Source organism: Lactuca virosa, chromosome 4 (assembly GCF_052849685.1).
Source record: "Lactuca virosa cultivar CGN04683 chromosome 4, Lactuca_virosa_CGN04683_v6, whole genome shotgun sequence".
Classification (NCBI taxonomy): domain Eukaryota; kingdom Viridiplantae; phylum Streptophyta; class Magnoliopsida; order Asterales; family Asteraceae; genus Lactuca; species Lactuca virosa.
This window is the reverse complement of record NC_136429.1, coordinates 461576729-461592260: the sequence shown is the minus strand read 5'-3', so window position 1 is coordinate 461592260 and position 15532 is coordinate 461576729.

Sequence of the window (15532 nt, the reverse complement as noted above, 5' to 3'; positions counted from 1 at the left end):
TTGGCTGTAGGCTTAGGGTAGATTCACACAGTTATCTGCATGTTCGATATTAGATTATATATAGCTAGTATAAACTAAGTGATTATAGAAGGAACTATTGTGGGTACAATTTTTACTAAAGGAAATATATGATTTTCTTAAAGTATGTTTTCATCAAATATAAAAGAACTATTACAGTTAACTCCGTAAGTACCAAATGAATACGCCAGGGTTATATACAATGAAGATCTAACAAACAATGGGATGTGTGATTTCCGCCTCATTCCCTGTTCCTTGTTTGGTTGTGGGCTTAGGGCAGATTCACACAATCGATTGTCTATTTACTCTAAATTATATATAACTTGTATCCATTTAGTACTCATAGAAGGAATTGTAGAGTCATTTTTACTTATCTTTCATCATATCAGAAAATTTAGGATTTTCTGGAGGAACAGGTGAACTTTTCTAAAGAACTTATAGTTTACTTTTCATCACTAAAATACTTATTAACTCACCAGCTTAAATACTAATTTACTCTTTTGAAATAACTTGTATTCTCAGGGAACTAGTAGACAGGTACGCGCTCAGGGATTCAGAAGATGGAGCATAATAGCTTCATGTCTTGTTTTATTATTTACTTGAAGTCAATCTTTGGTGAATCACATACTTTGTAAACACTTTAATATTAATGCAATGGTTGTTTGTTACTTTGATTACTTTGATGCATGTGTTGTGATACTAAACATGACGTCCTCCGCCCCCGAACGTTTCCGCCGTTCCAGTTTGGGGGTGTGACACTATCACTGGACTCGACGAGTCTAGTGTGCTGTTGCCGGGATTTTCGATTTTTTGAACAGATTTTGTTAAGGATAATTACCAAAACTCATTTTTATTGCCTAAAATGGATTTTTTATGTTTGGAATGATTATCCTTATCAAAATTAATGGATTTGGTTAAATATGGATAATATAGGATTATTATGAGGTAAATATTTGACCTAGTAAGTTTGAATAGTTTCAATTCACACCCTTTAGGTTTTATAGTTTAAATTTGAACTTAAAAGTTTTGTTTTTGAAATTTAAATAGTTAAACCCTAATATTTTGAAAGGTTTCAAAATTTGTCCTCTAAGTTTTGGAATTTAAAATTTAATTAAAAAGTTTTAATTTTGAAATATTAAATTCTAAAACCCTAGTATTTTGAAAAGTTCAAATTACACCCTTATGGCTTTATTAAATTAATTAAATGTGTAATTAAAAGAAAGTTAATAAATCCATAATCATATGGTTTAAGTTTAATTAAATTAAAAGTATAATTTATTAAATTAGACCACCTAGTTTTTTTTAAAGTGTAAAATACACCCTTATACTATATAAAACTAAAAGTTTACTATTATATATGTATGAGTAAATGTCAGTCTTACCGTTAGTAGGCCTCATTCACGAAGTTGGTCTATAAGGGGTGTTTAAGGAAGCGGCCTGTAAAATGACCGCCATTGGGTATCCACTCTTACCCACCGCACCCTTGACAAGTGGAGAGTCGTTAGCCGAATGGGTAGGATAGGACGCAAACCTTCCATTATAAGTATAATGTAATACGAAGTAACTAAACACTTTTATAAATTCCCAAATCTTAGTTACTTTAGGAAAAATGTGAAAATGATGCTATTCCATGAAATTACACTTTGTACCCTTGCCAAGACGTTAGTGGAGCGTGTGTGGTTAACCGGCACACTAATTTGAGTCTAGCGAAGGGGGCAAAGGGTGACTCGATGTTTGTCATAGATCAATGGAGCGTGTGTGGCTAACCGGCACATTGATTAGGTGACTGTAACATTGGGGGCACCAAGTACATTTGCATGGTTATTCACACCTTGTTTGTGATCCTCGGCATCCCAGTCACAAACTTGTAGGGCATAATCGATATTAAGCATACCATTGAAAAGTTCAATGAATCTCAAAAGATCTAGGAGTTTCAATTCATTTAAAACCTAATTTTCAATTTTCGTTTTTCATGGTGGAAATTGGTAAATCGTCATTTACCTACCTTCAAATGTTCTGCAATTTGGATTACGGCATCTCTCTTCCAAATTGTAGAATATTGTGTTGGATCCTAGCCTTGATATTTCATTTGGGTGTTATATCAAGGATTCTTATCAACTAACTTGAATTTCTCCCGTTTTGTAGATGTCAAAATCTAACTATGATCTTCCTGAATCCGTTGGAAAAAGTTTTCCACTTGAAGATGATGTTCCACGATTGGATTGTGGAAACGGAAATCAAGCTTCACTTCCTCCACCTCCTCCAATAATTCTCCTTGACCCACGTGTTCGAAGACTTGAAAAGTTCAAGGTCACTCAAGCCCTATTGGCGTACAAACACGAAGATGGAAAGTCTGTATGTGCTCATGTCTTGGATATGAAGTTGCATAGTGATAGATTGGGAATGTTGGGTGTCGATGTCTCAAGAAAGTTGGCTGTTGACTTGGTTCTTCAGTCACTTCCCGAATCATATAGGGAGTTCATTAGAGAGTACTATATGATGGACCACGACGTGACCCTCATTGATTTGACTTATTTGCTTATTGCTGCTGAATCAGTAATGATTTGGCGCACTGGCCAAGCAAATTTGTCTGGTAAATCAATATCCTAACCTTCTATGGGTAATGGCAACATTGGAAGTCCAGAAAAGTTTTCTCTACGCAAGAGAAAGGCTGAGTCTGAGATAGTCCCGTGTACCATTCCAGAAGAATCCATATGTTTCTACTGCCAAAAGAGGGGGCATTGGTTACGAAGTTTCCCAGACTACCTGAGAGATCTAATAGATGGGAGAGTCAAGATGTATTACTCTGCTTCAGGTAAAATCCACTATCTAACTCTATTAAGTTTTCTATTTTGGATTCTTAATACATGATGTGATAAGATTACATTTTGATGTTTTGTAGGATCGAAGAAAAGAAAGGAAGCTTAAAGGAAGAAGTGAGCTGAGTCTGATCGCGAAGAAATGGATTTCGATCGCATGATTCGATGATCGGATTTTTGAGCTGCTGCTTAGAGTTATGATAGATTGCTTAGGAATTTGTAATATCATAGTTTTCATTTGAATTGCGATTGTAAGGACAAGATTTTCCGCGTTTTTTATAAATAAAATAAATTTTGAGTTTTGTCTTATTTATATCTCCTTGCAATGTCGTTTGTGAAAATTGATGCTTGTGTGTTTCTATTATAAGCAATATTAAGTGGATGTGATTCTTAGTTATGTTATTTATGGTAGTCTCGTATTTTTCTAAATGAGGAAAGATTCCCAGTGCCCAAGTTTCAATTGGACAGAAGCTTGGAATCATATGATTTGAGTCACGTGATGTATGGAAATCTTGGTACTTAGGAAATTAAGACTAATTCCTTGTTTACATAAGTATGTGAGTCAAGTGAAGGAATAAAGGATCTGGTACGCATTGTTGTGCGCTAGGTCAAGTCCGCCACAAAGAACAGTAAGATTATTCGTCATGATTTACTAAAAGTCAAGTAAATGTGGTTATGCTTACAAGATTAAGTGTAATTCTGAATCATTGGAAAAGTTTCAATGAATAGCAGAACGAATAAGAAGAATGAATTAGGCAGAAAGATAAAAGTTTCTCCAATCTGAACAGATGGGAGAGTACTTAAGTATCGTGTTTTGTGATTAACTTAGGGATTATGAAACCGTGTCACAATTGATCCTCTAAGGACATCTTAGTACACTAGTATGGCTAAGAAGAGGAATCAACAATTGTTGAAATGGTTAAATCAAAAGGTGAATCATACTTCGTTCCAGAATCTAGTCTTAGAGTCGTACTCCAAGATTGTGACTTAAGTGACATCATCTTAAGAAAAAGGTTGAACACACTCATCAAATGTGGAGTAGGAAAATGTTTTTCTCTTGTACGTTTGAAATTGGTAAGTTGTGATGTCTTGGATAAGACAAAGACAAAATAAGACCAATTGTGTGTAGTGTTTGTCTTGATAAGGACCCACAATAACTCCTGAGTATTTGTTTTGTCAAGGAATGTTTCTTGACAAGAGAATATTATATGTCAAGAGGTCAGTGGGAGTCTAAATGGTCTTGAAGAGTTTCAAGAACTAATCAAGAGTAGACATATTGTTAATCACTAGCACACGACTTGAGGTTTGCAACCTATCGTGTTGACATAGTGTTGTTTCTGTTCCATTCCAGTTTAAGTCAACTATGCATATGAATTCTATGATTTCTCAATTGATTGCATAGAGGCAAGGCACCCTGATCAATGGAAAGTACATTGATAGGTAGGGGTGAGCTGCTTAAAGATTTGGAAGCAATGGTGGGACCCTTAAAGGCAAGAAATTAAGAATGAACAAGTTCTGTCCATAAGAGTTTGGATTTGTCACAAACATTATCTTATGATTATGGTTATGACAAATTCACATGGATATGAACACATACACCATAAAATCTAAGTGTCATAAGATTTCTCTGCTTCATGAAAATGATTGTGAGGAAACGCTTTCACTAGTAAGATTTTAAAGAGATAGCAATTGTAAGAATTGCATTCTCAAATTCGATTATGATAACGGCATCCCTATTCATAGTTCGAATGCTGAGATTTGGCAATTAGTTTGAACAATTAAGTATTATTGTTGTAAGTTCTGAAATTGTTTAGACACACATGTGAGCTATCTAAGGAAAGGTGTATGAGTTTGAGAAGCTTAGATAAAGGCTTATCATAGCATCTCGTATCAGAAATATGAACTTTCGTTAAGGAAATCAATAAGTATTTATTTCTAGAAGTCCAAATGTTTTCTGAGTACATGTCAAAGCTAGTGGGAGCATAAGTGTTATGCTAGTAAAGTAATAATTATCATGTAAGTGGGAGCATGATTATTATGTTGCAAGTTAGCAATATTAATTATAGAAAACAAAAGTTTCACTTTGCAAAGTTGCAGGGGTTGAAATGTTTTTTTTTACTATAATTAAGGGAGAGAATATTATACTTCATTTCAAATCTAAAAGCTAGATCGAGAAATTTTAATCAAATTTAGTCAAAAAGATATATATGGATGTTATGTTGAAAAGATTCAACATAAGGGAATCCTATATATGGCAATATTATGGCAAGAAACTGGTAAAGTATCACGTTTTTCATGAATCGTTTCCCATACGCTTCAAGTAGAGGATCGATTGCATATGCTGTAATATTCGACCGTTCTAATTTTCCAAATGCTTAGGGCATTAAGAGGGAAAAAGGACCAGAACCAAATATGACTGAAATTAATTAAACAAATGTCAAGAACAATCTGAGGTTCGCCAAGGATTGGTTACTTGTGAGCAGTTGGAAGTAGAGTATTGGATGGAACATATCGACATTATTATGAATAGATATGATTCTATTTAGAATGAGTTGTCATATGGCAAATATGGAAATGTTTCCATAAATGGGAGTTGGATATTAAGAATCTATGTAGATTAGAAACTTTTATGCAAGAAGGATGTTCAAAGAAATGTACTTTGAATGTGAGACTTCATAGAGTACTTTGTAATATCACTGGCAAAGTCTTGGTGGCTGTGCTATGACATTGCGAAAGGAGCATTGCATAAAATGTTAGAATCTAACATATTCTGATAGTGGCTAGAATTTTGAGTTCTTACACTTATAATAAGGATTAGGAGTTGTGAAATGAGTATCATTGGAAATGTGTTCAATTGATCTATTTCACAAAGTAAGGACCATAGGTAAACATAGTATGCATGCTTGGAGCATGGGACACATGTTGTTATAATTCAAGTAATAAGTTGATTAGACATTATATAATGAATAATGTGTAATCAATATGGTGACTAAATAAAAGGTGTTTTATTTATACTCACAAGTTTGAGGCCATATTGGATTCGATTATTCTTGTGTTTCACTTTGCATGTTTTGACTTCCCGAATAATAAGATTATTCAAACTATCCACAGTCGATAAATACTTTGGAAGTTGGTATTGAAGCTAGACTGTCGTGAATTGGTTTGTGGACTGTCTAAAGTGTATTAGACATAGCAAAAGTTGGTACAACATTCATGAGTGCTTATGAATTAAGATTTGAGCATTGGTTTAAACCCACACTCACTTGAATCACTTCATGGATTTTATCACGGGTGATTAGTAAGACGATAATATCTTATATTCTTGAAACCGAGACATGTGAGTTGTAATTTACAAGTCGGTTACACATTGATAATATGTAAATGCACCAGTAACTTGGTGTTATAAAACATATTGTTGTGTGTGATTTGATGAGTAAGTACAAGCGAACATTTGAGTCGAAGTTTATCAGTTCCTTTTACCCAATGTGGGATAAAAGCGATATCTGTGGGCCCCTCGATGATTTAGTGATGACACCCTAAGTGCTTGGCCAAGCCGGGACTAAGTTGATGTGTTCAATTGTAGTCTGTTGTCAGTCGTCATAAATCGGAAATCGGGAAACAACACATGAACAAAGAGTATGATTAAAATCCATGACTCAGTTCATACGATATCTAGAATGGAGGAATATATGATCCCTTATCTAAAGGACGCGTTTCTGATAAGATCAGAGTTGACAGCGACTTTTGAAAGCTACAATAGCTGATCAGGTTCTGAAGTCGTACTTAATAGTTATTAGACTTATCCAAGTGGGAGACTGTTGGATTAGGTGTCTAAGCCCATAACTATTTTGGTATGTACTTGACCCGATTATGAGCATGGTCCTTTTGGGTTGCCTTCACTCATGCAACTTGATAGGATGACAAGAGGAGAGAGAGTAGAATTTATTATATGAATAATAAATTCGTACTCAAAATGGTTTTATTAATATATTACAAGATTAATATATTATTTGGAAATCATATTATTTAATTAGTATTGATCATAAATTAATTTGGTGATCAAAAGAGATTGATTGAATAAAGGGGACTGATATTGCAATTAACTGTTAGTTGCTAGTTGGGCTGATGGACTCCATAGAGTGGAGTGGACGAAATTTATGGGGAAGCCCATAAGATTTCATCCAAAGAGCTCTAAGGAAGGAGTTCATGGGTTGCTTAAGGCCTAAGCAGTCATATTAGGGTTTCCACCTAAAACCCTACCAGCCACAAGTATAAATAGACCCCATGACTAAGGGATTTTCGGCCAATGCTTCTAAGAGACCCTAAGGGCCGAAAATCTTCCCTCTCCTAAAGTCATCCTGTTGTTTGAGTGTTTGTGACTCCATTAGAGGTGCAACATTTGAGGCACTAGGCTTTCAGAAGTCAAGATCAAGAAGGATTATGATTGTTATTGCTACATAACAATCAAGGTAAACTTCCTAACCCTAATCATATGTGTTTTTCCAGATTTGTATGCTAGTCTATTAGGGTTTATTGCTTTGGTATTCAATGTTGTATGTTTACTTAGAAAACCTAGATCAAAGCAATTAGGGTTGCATGAACACCACAGGAATGATGTTATGCTGATAACCCAACAAATGTATAGTACGTACTTTGTATCACGAAGGAGTATACATATTCCGTAAATTTATTTGTTTGTTATTCTCTATGTGAGTCGCTATAACCATGCTTGATATGACTGATATGCCTTTCCTGACGTTCTTCAGGCGTCACGTTTGGTAAGACATTGGTCACCCTAGACTGGCCCGTCTAGCTGTAGCGAACAGCTCAGGTGCGGGGGTGTCAACCCCGTATAGATCTATATACAGAAATTCTCTCTCTCCCTCCAGGAGACTCTGGTTATAACTACATGACTTATGATGTACACTAGGTAGGTACGAATGAAGGCGTGTCTCACAAGAGACTTAACTAAATCTACACGAATAGTGTGTCTCGTTGTTTAACGCTTTAAGTAATGTTTCAAGTATGTATTTTTTATTACAAACCATTGGTGATAACAATACCATTTGTTTTTATCAAAATGTCAAGTATTTATTGTTATCAGCCCGATTAACATAGTGTTGGATTAGATGTCTAAGCCCATAACTATAATTGGTATGTACTTGAATTGATAGCAGCACAGTCCTTTTGGGTTGCCCTCAACCTAGCAACTGGACAAGGAAATTATGAAAGGAGAGATATTAATTTATAAGATTAATAAATTAATATAAATGATTTATTAATATGTTAATGGATTAATATATTAATTAGAAATCATTATGTTTAATTAATTGTTAGCCAAAAATTAATCAGAATTAATTTTGGGGTTAAAAGAATTAATTATAAAGTGCAGGGACTAGTTTGCAATTAACTAATAGTTGAGTGGAAGGTTCCAGAACCCCCTTGGAAGGGGGTGGACGAAAACCCTAGGGGAAACCCTAGAGAATTCGTCCAAGGGCTCCAAGATAAGGCCTTGGGTCTTGCTTAGGCCCTAAGCAAAGGATAACTAGGGTTTTCCCTAAACCCTAGTTCCCTCAACTATTTAAGGAGCCTCCTGGCTCACATTTTGTGTACTGAATTCTTTAGAAGAAACCCTAGTGGCCGAAATTGCATACTCCCTCCCCTCTCTCTTCTTCTACTTTCCTTCTTGCTAGTTTGGGTGTGATTCCATTAGAGGCATTACACTTGTGGTGCTAAAGCTTCCAAGAAGATCAAGATCAAGATCAAGGGAATATCAATTGTTTGCTATAACAATTGAAAGGTATGTAAACCCTAAACCCTAGTTTGTTAATTTCGAAATTAGCCTCTCTCCTCTAGGGTTCTTGTTTTGCAATTCAAAGTTGTATGTTCAATAGTTAAAACATAGATCCAAAGTAGGTTGCATGTGAACTTAGGAATTGTTTCTAGTTTATTTGTTGTACCTAAAACCCATCAGTGGTATCAGAGACATTGTTGTTTTAAATTGAATTGCTACAATTGTTGAATTGCAAATTAGGGTTTATAGCTATTAAACCCTAAAGGCCAAATTTTCGATTTCTAGGGTTTTGGATCAAAGGGTTTTTTCGAAAACCCTAGCCTCCAAAGAACCCTAATCGAAATTAGGGTTAGGGTTTTGAAAACCCTAGCCTCCTCCCTTGTAAATTTCGAAATTTGCTTAGAAGTTTTAGGGTTTCTTGTTTTGGATAATTGTTACTTAATTAGATTAATTGGATAATTATCCTTACCCTATTTTTCGAAATTTAGAGGGATAAGGATTAGGATTAAATTAATGGATTAATTTAATTAGATAATCCTTACAAGATTTAATAATTTGATTAATAGTTAATTAAAAGATAAATATTAAATCTAGTTAATTGGTTTATTTAAATTTAAATTTAATAGCTTAAATTTCGAAATTTATAAACCCTTGAAGTTTTAAAATGTTTTAAAACACACCTTATATATATATATATATATTATAATTAAAAGTTTAATATTATATATGTATAAGAACATGGTCAGTCAAATCGCTAGTATGCCTCATTCACGAAGCTAATCTATAAGGGGGGTATAAGGAAAGTGCCTATAAAATGGTAGTTGAATGGGTGTCCACTCTCACCCACCGCTTCCTTGATTAGTGGAGGGTCGTTAGCAGAACAGATTTGATAGGACAACTACTTCTCATTAAAAGTATAATGATATTAAAGAAAGTACTAGAACATTATTTTCAAAATCCCAACTCTAGTTACTTTAGGAAAAATGTGAAAAGTATGCTAATCCATGAAATTGCACATTATGCTTTATTGGTCGTTAGTGGAGCGTGTGTGGTTAACCAGCACACTAAAAGGCACTAATAAAGAGTAGTAATGGGTATCTCATAATTGTCATTTTGATGGAGCGTGTGTGGTTTACCAGCACATCAATAGTTAATGATAAAGACAATGAGGTTACCAAGCACATTTGCATGGTTATTCACATCTTGTTTGTGATCCTCGGCATCCCAGTCACAAATAGAAGAGCATAATCTGAGATTAAAACATGCCATTGAATAGTTTCAATGTATCTCAAAAGAATTAGGAATTTCACTTCGTTTGTTTCGTCTAATGGTGGAATTGGTGAATCGTCATTCACCTACCTTTATGAAATTTGCACTTGGATCTCGGCATCCCATTTCTAAGTTGTGAATCTTCATAGTTGGATCCTAACCTTGATATTATATCTTTGGGTTATTTTATTAAGGTATCTTGAAATCTAACTAAAACTTTCTTTCTTTTCAGATGTCTACTCCTGGAAACACTTCTGCTTCGTCCTCCTCCAACCAAAACTTCTCTTTGCTCAATATTTGCTCCAAAGTCGTTATGGATGGCTCAAACTATAACGATTGGATGCGCAACATCAAGATGGCTCTTCGTTTCGAGAACAAAGAATATGTTCTTGAAAAGGAGCTCAAAGAGCTTGATGAGAATGAAGCTACTCCTGAAGATCTTGCTGCCTACAAGAAACATTACGATGATACTACCAAAGTGGCATGCATCATGGTGGCAACTATGTCCCCAGAACTGCAGAGGTACTATGAGGACTACTGGCCTTTCGAGATGAACAAGGACCTTATGGAAAAGTACCATAAGCGAGCTCGTCAAGAAAAGTTCGAAGCAGTCAAGTCACTCATGGCTTGCAAGATGAAAGATGGGGAGTCAGTTGTGTCACATGTGCAAAGAATGCAACGCTACATAGAGCGTTTGGTCAAGCTCAATATTCACTTTGATGAGGAATTGGCCATTGACATGGTCTTGAACTCACTTCCTGAATGTTATGGTCAGTTTATTCTAACTTACCATTTGAACAATACTGAGCAGACCTTGGCCCAATTGCACAACTTGTTGCAGACAGCTGAGGCAGGGATGAAGGGTAAAAGTATACCCTCCACACCTGCTAGTGCCCCTGTTTTGGCTATTGGACAGGGAAAGGGGAAAAAGAGGAAAGGTCCTCCCAAGCAAAACTGGAAGAGCAAGGCTCAAGCTGGGTCATCTAGTAATGGCCCAAAGGCTAAGCCCAATGGTTCCACTTCCCATGTTTCTGATCCAAAAGAGGCAGTTTGCTTTTACTGCAACCAAAAGGGGCATTGGAAGAGATCTTGCCCACAATATCTGCAAGATATCAAGGATGGCAAAGTGAAGCCATCTTCGGCAGGTATTTACACTATTTCTGCTAATAACTCATTATCTTCTCGTTCATGGGTCCTTGATACAGGATGTGGTTTTCATATCTGTTCTGATTTGCAGGGTCTAAAGGAAAGTGAGGAGATAGAGCGAGGAAGGATAAACCTGATCATGGGAAACAGAAAGTCTTCACCAGTAACCAAGATCGGAGTTTATCAGCTTCTGCTTAGTAATGATGTTAGATTAGATTTAATAAATTGTTGCTATTCGTCTGAGATGACGAGAAACATTATTTCATTTCATGCATTGTTCAGACAAGGTTTTACATATTCTTTTAATGATTTGAATGGTTCAATTTCTGTTTATAAGAATGGTGTTTTTATGTTTGAAGCTTTGCCTTGTAATGGTGTGTATGAAACAGTGACTTGTGTTGATAGCCTAGGAAATAGTGTACTTAATATTGACTTGTCTAATAGTGTAGACAAGGCATGCTTGTGGCATTGTCGTCTTGGACACATTAACAAGAAACGCATAGCCCAACTCCAAAAGGATGGAGTGTTGGAATCATTTGACCTAAAGTCAGATGATATGTGTGAATCTTGTCTTTTGGGAAAGATGACAAAATCACCATTCACAGGGTCTTGTGAAAGAGGTGAAGGTCTGTTGGATCTCATACACACGGATGTGTGTGGGCCCTTCAGATCAACCACAAGAGATGCTAATCGATTCTATGTGACTTTCACTGACGATTATAGCAGATATGGATATATCTACTTGATCAAGCATAAGTCAGAAACTTTTGAAAAGTTCAAAGAGTTTAAGCATGAAGTCGAAAATCAATTGGGCAGAAAGATAAAGATACTTAGATCCGATAGAGGCGGGGAGTATCTTAGTATCGAGTTTAACGACTATCTGAAAGAATGTGGGATAGTCTCACAATTGACTCCTCCCAGGACACCACAGTTAAATGGTGTAGCTGAGAGGCGCAATCGAACCTTGTTAGACATGGTTCGTTCTATGATGAGTCGGGCTTCGCTTCCTATTCACTTCTGGGGGTATGCCTTAGAGACAGCCGCCCACATCCTCAATCTTGTCCCTACAAAGAAGGTTGCCAAAACACCTCACGAAATGTGGACAGGGAAAGTTCCCTCGTTAGCACACATTAAAGGCTGGGGTTGTGAAGCTTTCGTAAGACGAGAGACTCACGACAAGCTAGCAACTAGAAGTGAGAAATGTGTTTTCATTGGTTACCCAAAGCAGTCTTTTGGATATTTGTTCTACAGGCCTAGTGAGAACGTGGTCTTTGTAGCACGAAGAGGAGTCTTTCTTGAAAGAGAGCTCATATTCAAAGTGGACAGTGGGAGCACTATTGACCTTGAAGAAATTCAAGATTCAGCCAATGAAGGAACCTTAGAAGACACTAGCACTCAACCAGAGGAAACAGTTCCTGTTGAACCAATTGATAACTCATTACCTCTTAGAAGATCCACTAGGGTGAGTGTGCCACCTGAGTTGTATGGTTTTCATATTACTTCAGATGGTGACACATTCATAAGTGACAGAACACTGGTAAACTTAGATGAACCAGTCACTTATAAGGAAGCAATGGCAGGCCCAGAGGCTTCCAAGTGGAAAGAGGCAATGGACAGCGAGATTAAGTCCATGTATGACAATCAAGTTTGGAATTTGGTTGATAGTGCACTAGGTCGTAAGACAGTTGGGTGCAAATGGATCTTCAAGAAGAAGACAGACATGGATGGAAATATGCACACATTCAAGGCTCGACTGGTTGCAAAAGGTTTTACTCAAACCCCAGGGGTTGACTATGATGAGACTTTTTCGCCAGTGGCTAAGATTAAATCTATTAGGATATTGCTCGCCATAGCTGCCTTTCATGATTATGAAATCTGGCAGATGGATGTCAAAACTGCTTTCCTTAATGGGAAGTTGGCTGAAGATGTTTACATGAGTCAGCCAGAGGGTTTTGTTGATGCAAAGTTCCCCAATAGAGTGTGCAAGCTTGAGAAATCCATTTATGGATTGAAACAAGCATCTCGCAGTTGGAATCTTTGCTTCCATGAGAAAGTCAAAGAGTTTGGTTTCTCTAGAAGTGAAGATGAGTTCTGTGTGTATATCAAGGCTAGTGGGAGTATAGTAACTTTTCTGGTGTTGTATGTCGATGACATATTACTCATTGGTAACGACGTTCCAACCTTGAAAGAAGTTAAGTCTTGGCTTGGAAAGTGTTTTGCCATGAAAGACCTTGGAGAAGCTGCCTATATTCTTGGGATTAGAATATTGAGAGATAGAAAGAAGAGACTAATTGGACTTAGTCAGAGCACATACTTGGATAAGGTACTAAAGAGGTTTAGTATGGAAAATTCCAAGAAGGGAGAGCTACCTATCCAGAGCAATACCAAATTGAGTAAGACTCAATGCCCGAGTACAGATGTTGAAATAGATGACATGAGTCGTGTACCTTATGCTTCCGCTGTCGGATCGATCATGTACGCTATGACATGTACTCGCCCTGATGTGGCATTTGCTTTGAGCATGGTCAGTCGCTATCAGGGAAACCCAGGTAGAGCTCATTGGATAGCAGTTAAGAATATACTCAAGTATTTGCGAAGGACAAAGGACTGGGTCCTTGTGCTTGGTGGCAGTGATACTTTGAGAGTAGATGGTTACAGTGATGCCAACTTTCAGACGGATAGAGATAACTTCCGTTCTCAGTCGGGCTGGGTGTTTTTACTGAATGGAGGAGCAGTTACTTGGAAGAGTTCCAAGCAAAATACGGTGGCTGATTCTACTTGTGAATCAGAGTACATAGCAGCAAGTGAAGCGTCGAAAGAAGCAGCTTGGTTGAGGAACTTCATCGGGGATCTCGGAGTTGTTCCAACCATCCAGGAGCCTATGGAACTGTTCTGCGATAATGAAGGAGCGGTTGCCTTGACAAAGGAACCGAGAGATCATGGTAAGACCAGACATATCGACAGAAAGTACCATTTCATCAGACATAGAGTAGAAGAAGGCCATCTTATAGTAAAGAGGGTGTCATCTGAAGATAACCCAGCAGATCCTCTCACAAAGGGTCTGAGTAGGGCTAAGCATATTCAGCATGCTCGGAGCATAGGACTGAAAGATGATATTAGTTTTAGTAGTTAGATTAGTTTTTGAAACTTGTAACAAAGTAAATGTAATTGACTTTTGGTGATTAAATAATAAAGTATTATTTATAAGTTTGGCTACTACCTTTTGTCAATTGTTTATTATTGTGTTTCATTTTTGCATGTTTTACTTCCTGAATAATGAGATTATTCAAACTCCACAGTCGCTCGTACTCTTGGAAGTAAGTAGTGAATTAAGACTGTCATGAATTGGATTGCAGATTGTCTAAGGATAGACATGGCAATAGAATTGCTGCAATGTTCATGAGTACTCAGAAATTGAGATTTGAGTATTGGATAAACCCACGCTCAGAGTATTACTTCATGGAATTCATCACGAGTAATACTGAGACGATAATATCTTATAATCTTGAAACGAAGATATATGAGTTGTAATTTACAAGTCGGTTGTGCATTGGTGATACGAAAACGCATCAGTAACTTGGTGTTATAAAACGTATTGTCATGCATAATTTGATGAGTAAAAGATACAAGCATATGAGTCAACGTTTATTTGTTCCTTTTGCCCTAACAGGAAAAGCGATATCTGTGGGCCCCTCGATGATTTGGTGTTGACTTATGTGCTGGGCCCAGCCAGGACTAAATTGATGTGTTCAATTAGAAGTCCTACATCATCACAAATCAGGAATCGGGAAACATAGATTCTGGACAAAGAGATTGATTATATTCCATGTCTTTTGTCTGGGGATATCAAGCAGAACGAAGGGTTATATGATCACTTATCTTAGGACACGTAACTGACTGGGTCAGAGTTCGGCAGCAGCTTTTTGGAAGCTACAATTTGCTGGTCAAATTTAGAAGGCATACTAGCAATTATAGTTATAGACTTATCCAAGTGGGAGACTGTTGGATTAGATGTCTAAGCCCATAACTATAACTGGTATGTACTTGAATTGATAGCAGCACAGTCCTTTTGGGTTGCCCTCAACCTAGCAACTGGACAAGGAAATTATGAAAGGAGAGATATTAATTTATAAGATTAATAAATTAATATAAATGATTTATTAATATGTTAATGGATTAATATATTAATTAGAAATCATTATGTTTAATTAATTGTTAACCAGAAATTAATCAGAATTAATTTTGGGGTTAAAAGAATTAATTATAAAGTGCAGGGACTAGTTTGCAATTAACTAATAGTTGAGTGGAAGGTTCCAGAACCCCCTTGGAAGGGGGTGGACGAAAACCCTAGGGGAAACCCTAGAGAATTCGTCCAAGGGCTCCAAGATAAGGCCTTGGGTCTTGCTTAGGCCCTAAGCAAAGGATAACTAGGGTTTTCCCTAAACCCTAGTTCCCTCAACTATTTAAGGAGCCTCCTGGCTCACAT